This window comes from Neofelis nebulosa, chromosome 12 (assembly GCF_028018385.1).
Source record: "Neofelis nebulosa isolate mNeoNeb1 chromosome 12, mNeoNeb1.pri, whole genome shotgun sequence".
NCBI lineage: Eukaryota > Metazoa > Chordata > Mammalia > Carnivora > Felidae > Neofelis > Neofelis nebulosa.
Genome location: NC_080793.1, coordinates 3,530,539 through 3,540,540, shown reverse-complemented (window position 1 = coordinate 3,540,540; position 10,002 = coordinate 3,530,539). Strand labels below are relative to the sequence as shown.

Here is a 10,002-nt window from a genome sequence, read left to right as displayed (position 1 = left end):
TGTTATTAACGAGAGTCGGTTTGGTCTGGAAGCAGATTGTACAGCTAACTAATGTGTCTGTAGCTGAGAATTATTTATTGCCTGTGATGGCTCTGCCCGGGTTTTCAATACATAATTCATATTTAGGAGAATGCTTTTTTTCCTGAGCTCAGAGCTGGGAGGAACACGAAGCCTAGAGTCAAGGCCACGTGTGAGTGTCCCCAGCGCGGGGAGAACGAGGCCTTGGCTGGGGATGCGGGCCGTCTACTGCCAGACGGGATGGGGTGCTGGCCGGGGAGCCCAGAGGACCCGGGGGAGCCTTCTGGAGCTTCATGCCCCAGCCCCGGTCTCTTAGAAGAGAGACTCGGGTCCCCAGGAGTAAGCTTCCTCCTCCTCCTCCTCCAATTCGGAGGCTGCTCTTGAGGCGGCCCTCCGTGAGCAGACGAGCCAGGCCTGGACGGCGGGGTGGTTCTCAACAGAGGGCGGGAGAGCGGGGGTGAGATTCGGGGATCGCCACCAGCGCTCGGAGAGGGAGTCAGCACGGGTCATGACCTCTGATTATTGGAGATGTCCCCCGCTCTGGACTAGCTCTGCCCGGGGCCAGCTTTCTGCTGGAAGGCTGGGCCTTACGGACCCCGGCGTGTCTCCTAATCCCTTGATTCTAAAGCGATCACTGTGGCCAAAATGCCCCGGAGAGCAAACGTAATGAGAAAGGAGGCTTTGAACAAAATTGCTACCAAGAGATCAAGCGAACTCAGTTTGGGAGGTTTTCTAGTGGCGGGCGGCAGGCGGCTTACCTCCGATGATGAAAGCGGCCGGGGCCCCAGCCAGCACCTCGGGTCTGGGCCGTAAATCCCGGCTTCTGTCGTTTGCATTCATTCTTGTAAAACCTCAGCCTCAGAAGGACAGCGGGAACCACAATAGCTCGGCGAGGATGTGAGCAATGATATTAGGGATGAAAAGGATACAGTCCCGGTCTGTGAGGGACCGGGGTGGGCAGGGAACAGAATGCCCGGAATACAAAAGCGTCAGCAGAGCTCGGGGCCAGGCGCAGACGTGTGATGGGAGAGACCACATCCCATTGCACCGAGACATCTTAATCCGAGCTCATTTCTCTCCTGCAGACTAGAGGTAGGTGGTGATGGGGCCGCAGGAAATGGGAATAGCTCTTTAAGGAGGGCGTGTGTGTGCCCGTGCCGTGCGGGCATTTGTGTGCGTGTGCGCGCAGGTCTGTGCCTGTGTGCGAGCACGTGTGTGCCCTATCTGTGCGAGCACGTGTGCACTGTATGTGTGCCTGTGCGCACAGGGGTGGGTGTGGTGCATTTGCACGCGTGGCCGTGCGTGCACGCCCGGGTGTGTAGGAGCGCACGCGCGTGGCTTGCATGTGGTCGATGGTGAGATATCGAAGACGTCCGTGCATCGCAGGGGTCCGTCCTGGGGCCCGGTCCCGCGGGAGCACCAAGAGGGTGTCACAACCCACCAGGCACCTAAACTGTCAGCCGGGTTGGCCGGGGGCCTCCGGTGATAGGCGGACTCTGGCTTCCTCGGGAAATGCAGCCAGGAGGGTACTTCCCAGGGGAGGTGTGCCCGGCGTTCTACGCCCCGTCCCAGGCCAGGGGCCGCCCCCTTGTGGGCGTCCCAGCCTTGGGGAGTCACTCCGGGGCATCCAGCCCTCCCCCAGGCCGGAGCAGGCTTCCCGCCTCCGCACTGTTGACATTTGGGTTGGGAAATTCTCCGTCGTGGGGCCAGCTGTGCATCGCGGGATGTTTCGAGCACCCCCGGCTCCATGAGCTACGACGTTGGTGGCATCTCTCCCAGTGTTACGGCCACAGATGCCACCGGCCATTGCCAAGTGCCCTCCGGTCTGGACGTTCACCTGTTCAGCTTCACGCCTCGGGCTCTCGTGGGGTCGGTCGTTAATCGGACAGGGAAACACAGACCACGGAGCGGCTCAGCTCTGCGCCCGGCTCGGCGTTGAGGCTTTGGGTACTCTGACAGCCAGCAAGGCCAGGCCCTGCCTTTGGGGCTCAGGACAGGGCAGGACAAGTTTGCCCCTCCCCCTTCGTTGTCTGGACGCCAATACCGTCCCCTCCTACTCCCAGAGGCCGGTGTTTGTGTCCGTCGTCCCTGTCCTTGGGGCCAGGTCAGCCAGCCCCGAGGCTGGGATCTGCGGGGTGCCTTTGCTTACTCCGAACCCCTCTCAGGGCCTCTGTAGCTTTGGACTTGGGTCCTCTGTCCCCGTGGAGGGGCTGCCCCTTTTGGGGCCAGTGATCGTGGCACCACACGGACTGCTGTCCCCAGAATCCGTCCGGTCTGGCCACCTGTCTCCTCTTAGGGAACCTGGACACCCAGCCGTTTCCCGGGGTCTCAGCCAGAGCTACCCAGGGCTCGAGTGTCGCTGTGGTTGTGCGGTCGGGGCGCCCAGGGTCTGCCTCCGCTGGGCCGACGGGAGCCTGGCTCCCCTTGGACGTCCGGAGAAATCTCCCTGACCCCACCGAGCTCCGTGGGGCGGGTACTGAGCCCCGACGCTCATCAGGCAGCCCCCTGAGTGCGCTTTAGGGGAAGGTCAGGCCACACCGCCCAGCAAGGCGTTCACCAGGAGAGACGCCGGCCCCGAGTCCTAACAATTTGCTTTAGCACTAATTGTCCCCAGAGTGTGGGCGAGCTGAGCAAAGTTAATTCAATAATAAAAAGCAAGCATTGCTTCATCCGTAAAAGACTCCGTCTCTCCAGGCTGCCGAGTCCAGGTTGGATGGAGGTTCCAGTGAAGTATTTATTTCCGGGGCGTGGTGTCTGGGTCCCTAACGTGGGGAGGAGAGGACAGCAAGGCCTTAGCTCGGACTGGTTTTAGCCAGTCCTCCACCGATGCTGGGCCCTCTGAGCCTGTGCTAATCAGGTCCCAAAGATCTGACACATCTCTGGGGCGGGGGGGGGGAAGATACACCTCACGGCGTCGCTCAGGGACCAGCTCCTAACTCAGGGCTCGGACTCCCTCGTCTGGCCACCCAGCTCTGAGTCCGGCTAAGAAAATTCCGAAGGGGTAATGGGAGGAATCCGGGCCGTGATCGGGCCACACGCAGAAGAACCATCTTGGGATTGGCCTGCTATCACCCAAAGTCAAATCCATTTTCCCTGAATTAGGCTGAGCTGTGATTATGCCGTGTCTCCTTGGACCGCTGTCATCCCTGGGGCTCGGGCGGGCGCCTTGCCAACTGTGTCTAATTAACCATCACAGTGGTCCCCGCGGATGGGGTGGGCTGAGCCTGGGGGGTGGGGGGTGGGGGGAGGGAGGAAGGAGCCCATGGAAACAGAGCCCTCCACCTGCGGGGGGGATGTGAATAATTCACATGCCGCCTCCGCAGGTAAGTGCGGCCTCTGGGGCTGTCAACTGTTCGGGGACATCTGAAGGCCCCAGGCTGGGACCCCTCCAGTGGGTTCCGCTGCTTCCTGTCTGCGCGTCTCTGAACAGCTGGCCTCTCTGTTATAAATGCCACCTCGCCGAGTTGGGGAGGCCACAACAGACAACACAGGGGACCGAGCTTGGAGAGCTGTAACGTGTGGGCAAAATGTCAGCTCCTCTGTTTGCTGAAGGCTGAGCCCAGCAGGGGGTGGTGGTGGTGGGGGGGGCAGCGGAAGAGGCCAGAGACCGTGTCACCCTCCGCCGTGAGGCTGGGGACGCGTGTGAGGCTTGTGGGACCCTGGTCGCTGTGTCCGCAGAGTGGGTGGGTCCTGAGGCTCCCCAGGCCAGGCGGGTGGGAGGGCCACCGGCCGTCAGCGGGAAAGGGGGCCGCCCAAAGCCAACGCTGACTCTGTCTTCCAAGGTCACGGTCACCTTCCCACAGGAAGCCCTCACTCAGACCAAACCCCTCCCCGGCCAGGTGGAGTCCGGGTTTAGGAGGGGCCAGGGTCACCCTTCAGACAGTTCTGATTTTGGTAAGCTGGAGCCATCGGGATTGCACAAGAGGGACTCCCTGTATGGTCGTCCGTGCAACAAGTGTTTATTAACTTCCAACTGTATACAAGATGCCGTGCCTGGGATAGGGTAGGAATAGAGCTGGCTCAGAGAAGGAGGCTGTGCTCTGAGTGCTATGAAGCAGACAGGAGGCCAAGCACCAGGGCCCCAGGTGAAGCGCAGGGCAAGCTCAGAGAAGGAGAGAGAATTCCACCCAGGAGAGGCTTCCCGGAGGAGGTGGCCCGGATGGGGGGTGGGATTGGGAGGTGCACTAACGGGGAAAGAAGGGAGACCTGAGGCTCTCCATGTGTCCTGGGGACGTGTGGGGTGTGGACGGTTGCAGCTCCCGAGCACAGCTGGACCTCTGCCCTGGCCGGGTGGCCCTAGGGTCCCGGCTCTGAGCAAGGGGACGCTCTCCCCGGCCTTGTGCTTCATGTTGGGGTCTCGGCAGGAAACGCCTCCTCTCCAGGCAGGTCCCTCCTGGGGACCCTGGGATCAGGAGGTACGTACGTACGTGTGCATGGCGTGCATTTGTGCACGTGTGTGTGCAGACACCTACCTCGCCGTCCTGAGTGCCTCGCTGGCAGCCCCCTGGATTCAGGGGGGGGAGGCGGCCCCAGGGAGGAGCCCATCTGGTGCTGGACGAGCGTCCGCGAGCTGAACTGGGTGCTTTTCCTGCCCGCGCGAGAAGCTGAACCCCAGCCCAACGGCCGGCCGGCGACCTCCCGGCGGGTGAGGCTCGTCCGCCTGGTCACGCCACATCCCGTCCTAGCTGATGGGTGCGACTTAGTCGCTTAATTACTCAGCAGGTCTGTGCACGTTTGGACGCCCTGGAGGCACCTGCTTTCGGGCGCTTTGAGGGCTTTTCCTGTTTCCCCTTGCCGTGGCCAGCAAGATGGCCTGCGGCCCAGGAAAGGAGTGTGCGCCCCCCGGGGTGCAGGACGCACAGCAGGCCTGTCGGGGAAGGGAATGAGTTTCGGGGGGGGGGGGGGTCTGTGACAAAGGACCCCAGAGATGTTTTGGTGGCACAAAACGACAGAGATGTGCCCCCTCCCAGTGCTGGAGGGTGAAGTCCCTGGTGGAGATCTGGGCAGGGTCTGTCTGTCCTCTCCCGGCTCCTGGTGGCCCCGGGGTCCCCTGGCCTTCGGCCTCCTCACTCCAGCCGTCAAGGGCAGCCTCTCCCAATCCGTCTGCTCCGTCTTTCCTCGGGATCTCTGCGTGTCAAGCCCCCTCCTCCCCGCTTAGAAGGGACTATGTGCCCCCCCACCCTCGGTGCCCCGGCGGCCCGGCGAGGTGGGACAGTGGGGCTGTGGAAGGTTTGGCGGGGGGGAACACTCGCGCACAGGGTTTTGCCTACACCCTCATTTCCATTTGTCTGCCATAAACGCGCAATCGCGCGGGACCGTATTGTGGCGCACGCTCCGATTCTAGAGAAACCGCCGGCCTGTTGTCCGGAGCGGCCACGACGTTTCCCACGCCCTCCAGCAAGGTCTGCGTGACCCGGTGGCTCCTCAGCCTCCCCCGCGTTCGTTGCGCCCACGGCTTTTATTTTAGCCGCTTGGATAAGCCCGAGCCCTCCTTCTCAGCTCCGTTCCTCCGGGCCTCGGTTTCCTGGACTGTAAGTTGGCGAGATTCCTCACCCCGACTGGCTCAGAGCTTTCCCTGGAAGCCATCCAGGCCGCGAGGAGGCGGACGCTTTGCAAAAAAACCTGCCTCCACCAGGGTTCTGTCCCCAATTCCGTGCAGGCAGCGAGTTTAGCCTGGCCGTGGGAGAAGGGCTCTCAGAGGAGGTGTGACTGGAGCAGGGACAGGACCGTCACGGAGAAGACAGCTCAGGACCGGGGCAGGAGTGTGCTGGGTGTGCAGAGCCTCCGGGGGCGGGGGGGGGGGGTGGCCGCCTGGCCCTGGAGGGACAGAGAGAAGCTCAGGCTGGCCAGTCCTGGAGGGAAGGAGGTGGCGGCACCAGGGTGGGAGAGGCGGTGGGGAAGCAGGGGACAGATCTGGGCTATATGTTGGAGCGGGCGGGGCTCCTGAGGCTGGGACGGGGTGCAGCGAGTGGGGGGACGGAGAGCCATCTACCCGAGGAACGGAAGCCCGGAAGATGCAAGCCGTGGGGTGGGGGTTAGGAGTCCCGTGTCAGCTTCCGTGAGCCGGTGCTCCCCACGCTGGTTCCCCTCCTCCCCAGGTGAAATCCCAGAGCCACTTTGCCAGACCCCCCCCCGCGGCTCAGGTGTGGCCATGGGACCTGGCTTGGCGAGTCAGCAGCAGACAAAAAAACCAGTGCAGCGGAGAGCCCACGAGGCTCTGGGAGGCAGGTGCTGGTGACGGCGTCTTCAGCGTGTGGGGGCAGCGTTGTGGGGCTCCGGACACCGGGTCCCAGCCTGAAGAGCGGGGAGCAGTGGGAGGCTGGGGCAGTGCTGTCTCTGCTGGGCCGGCCAGCGCGTGGGTGGACGTGGCTCCGGCCGTGTGTTCCTGGTGGCGGCACCCCCCACCCCGGATCGTCCCACCTTCCCGAATCCATCCGTGGTGCCAACACCGGCCCCCAAGGGCTGTCCCACCGCTGAGAACAGAGCCCCACATCGCTTCCCGCATCACTGTGTCCAAGAGTCCCTGGCCACCTGGCTGCGGCCCGGGTGCTGCTGGAGGCTCTTGGTTCCTTCGGGGAGACCGGCTGCTCACCTCCACCGGCGGCTCTACCTGTGAGGCTGGGCAGGCCCGTCCCACGGCGGGGCTCACGGCCAGGTGTTGCCAGACGCCCCTGGGCTAGGTGCCAGCAAGGTGGGTGGCCGTTTACGGCCGGGGTGTAGCAGAGACCGGGGCGGGGACAGTCCCCGTGAAGTCCTTGAGTGAATCTAGTTCGGCTCCATCAGCAAAGCGGGGGGGCCGTCGCCCTCCTCCCAGCAATTAGGAATCAGGGAGCCCTCGGTAAACCTGCGACCAGGCAGAAGAAGCTGGGGGGGAGGTTTCTGGGGGCATCTGCAGACCCGCGTTGTCCTTGCCCAGGGAAGACAGGCCTGCCGCAGAGCCCCTCCAGCACCGCCCACCCCCAGGCCGCTGCCCTGCTTCCTGGGCCTGGACCATAGGCCGGCTCCTACCCTGGGGTGTGGGGGGTCCTCCTTAACTCCCGGGGGCCCCGTCTGAAGAGCCGTGACGCTGCGGACAGCTTCTCCTTTGACTCACGGGGCCCCGGGCTCCAAATGGGAGTTTATGAAGCGTGTGCGGGGCGCTCAGTAAGGGCTCTGTGAGCACATGGTCCTGCGTCCCCCTCCACCAGGCAAGCTGTGTTTCAGGGCATCTGTTAGGCTGCCGGTAGGAGGTGGGGGAAGATCCGAGCCGGCCCCCGCTGTCTGCTTGCTGCCGTGCCGCGTTGCCTGGTCGAGGAAGAGCTAGAACATTCTAGAACATTCAGCTAGCCTTTGGCTTCTCAGCTGAAAGTTTCCCCTTCCTGCCGACTTGGGACTGAATGCGGCCGGGGTGGGGAGGTGTGTGTGTCGGGGGGGGGGGGTGCATGGCCCTGCCTGGAAATGGGGTTGCCTCTCTCCAGCCCACCCTGCTTCCTGGAGTTGAGCTTGGAGGGTGGCTGCAGGACCCCCAAAGGCTGCAGGGTGGACTGTCTTGGAGCTCCCGGGGCCCCAAGGCTTTGTCGCACCTCCTTCTGCAGAATCGCACAGGCTTCGGGGCATGTAACCAGAAGGGCCCACTGGGGCCCAGACTGCCCGGAAGCCCCGTCTGCCCCAGCCCGTTCCCCCCAGATCCCTATGCTAACGCCGAATCCCTAACAGATGGAATCACGAGGTGGGACCTTTGGGATGTGATCCGGGCCATGAGGGTGGGGCCCCCACAAACGAGATCCGTGCCCTTAAAAGAATTGGCCAGAGAGCTTGCTCCCTCTTTAGCCGCCACGTGAGGTCACGAGGAGTCGGCCACCTGCAGCCCAGAGCCTGATGGTTCCGGCACCTTGGTCTCAGACCTCCGGCGTCCAGGACTCAAGAAATAATTGTCTGTCGTCGATAAGCCCTTGGTTTGTGGCACGTTGTCATAGCAGCCGGACAGAAGATTCCCCCACGGTGACCCACCTCGCAAGGTTGCACACGAAACTCTCTCTCGCATCCCCTGTCCCGATGGGACCTCGCAGCAAACACGTGGGGCTTCCGCAGGGCAGCGGGGGGCCGAAGCAGCTTGCCTGGGGCACTTACAGCGCCCGTAAATCTCTCTCCTCTCCCCGCAGCCTGGACCGTGCCCCACACGTGTCCTGGGTCTCCCTGGCGCCTCTGACCTGCGGCCCCTTCCAGACGGCTGGAGACTTCTCCCCCAGGGACACCTGCGGGTGTGAACAGTCCATTTCAGGTGGGTCTGAGGCGGGGGCGCCGGGCATCAGCAGGGAGGGTGGGGGATGGGCTTTCTTGAGGTTCAGCAAGCAACGAGGGCCACGACCTGATAATCGCCCACTTTGCCTCTGGGACCCACAGTCCCCACGGGTCTCGGGGCAGTTCAGCCCACGGTGCTGTGCTAGGTGCCTGGACGCAGCCACTGGCAGACGCCGAGGCCACTGGTCACGCTGTGCTTCTGCGGCGTGGGGCGGAGAGAGCCGGGAGGCGTGTCGCTTCAGAAACTGCCCAGGGCAGTGCCCGGGAGCGGGGCCAGGTGAAGCAAGGGGATTGTGTCCAGCAGCACAGAGCTTCGCCTCCAGGGGCAGGGCTGTGTGGCTGACCTCACCGCTGCAGACATTCTCACGAGCGCCTGCCCTGCTGTCCCGGGCTGCCGCCTGGGGCCGCCTGGTCATTCCTACCTGCGGGCAGTCGCTCTGCCTTTGTCCCCTGGCGCTGGCCCCTCTGCTCTCCCTGAAGTCCCCGTTCATGGGCCGGGGCTCGGCCGTGTCCCCTTCTCCGTCCGCAGGTCTCGACGGCTTTCGGGGTCCCTGGCTGCTCCTGGGGAGTTGCTCTGCCTTCTGCCTCGGTCGTCCGGCCTGCGCCGGCTGGGAGCCTCTGCAAAGCTAAGTTACCCGCCTTTTGTTGCGACGCGGGCCCCGGAGGACTGAAATCAAACGCGTGGCTTCTGTGGAGGGAGAGGGAGAGAGGCGGCTAATGAGCGGCTGTGCACATCCCAAGTCCTGGGGGTTAATTCCCAAAGAGCCGGATCAGAAACATGCCTAAAAGCCCAGTTTGATAAATTTCCAGGACGCCAACCCCGAGTGGAGCTAGGAGAGCTTGAAAGGAGGCGAGGTGATTGATGTGTTCCTCTTTGTTTTCACTGCAGCTGTGGCTGGGACGCGGCCGGGATGTGGCTGGGATGTGGCTGGGACGTGGCTGGGGGCGTGGCTGGGGCGTGGCTGGACGTGGCTGGGCGCATGGCTGGGGGCGTGGCTGGGGGCGTGGTTGGGGCGTGGCTGGGACGTGGGTGAGACGTGGCTAGGGATGTAGCTGGGGATGTGGCTGGAACATCGCTGGGCCGTGGCTGGCACATGGCTGGGGGCATGGCTGGGCGTGGCTGGAACATCGCTGGGAAGGTCTGGGATGTGGCTGGGGTGTGGCTGGGGGCGTGGTTGGGGCGTGGCTGGGACGTGGCTGGGACGGCCTTTGCAGAACTATCTCTCCTCCATTCTTCATCCTCACTCCGTCCGCCTTCATCTCCACCTGACCCCCCCCCCCCCCCCGGGACGCTGACCCCTGAATTCCAGGATGGGCGCACTCAGCAAGGTCATCCTTCGTGTCAGTGGCCATCCTGAATCCACGGCCCAGGAGCCCGGGGAGCTGACCCCAGTGCGGCCTGGCTGGACCGCCAGGAGGTGTGGGGACAGGCTGCCCACCGTGGAATCAGGGCTGCAGCGCTGAGCAGCGGTCACGGCCGGCACCCCGTGGGCCCTGGGCCCAGGCACGCCCCGGGAGTGGCAGGAGGTGCTGGTGCGGTCGGAGCCCCTGGGGTTCAGTCTCCGAGCTCCCCCAGAGAAACCGGGGCCAGGACAGAAAGCCTTTCAGAATCCTGGAGGCCTCTCCGCTTCCTGAACCCCTCGTCCACGTCCCGCTTTCTGGTGTCTGCGTCCCCACAGACCCGTGCTCTCCCTCCAGGATGCC

General features: G+C 63.7%; 1 long non-coding RNA gene across 1 annotated transcript; it reads left to right on the top strand.

The window, feature by feature from the left end:
• Window positions 1-522: 522 nt before the first annotated feature.
• Window positions 523-9,214, top strand: LOC131491120 (uncharacterized). Its single transcript, XR_009251316.1, has 3 exons — window positions 523-1,110; window positions 8,160-8,278; window positions 8,828-9,214. It is a non-coding gene; the product is annotated as an uncharacterized LOC131491120 (long non-coding RNA).
• Window positions 9,215-10,002: the final 788 nt, after the last annotated feature.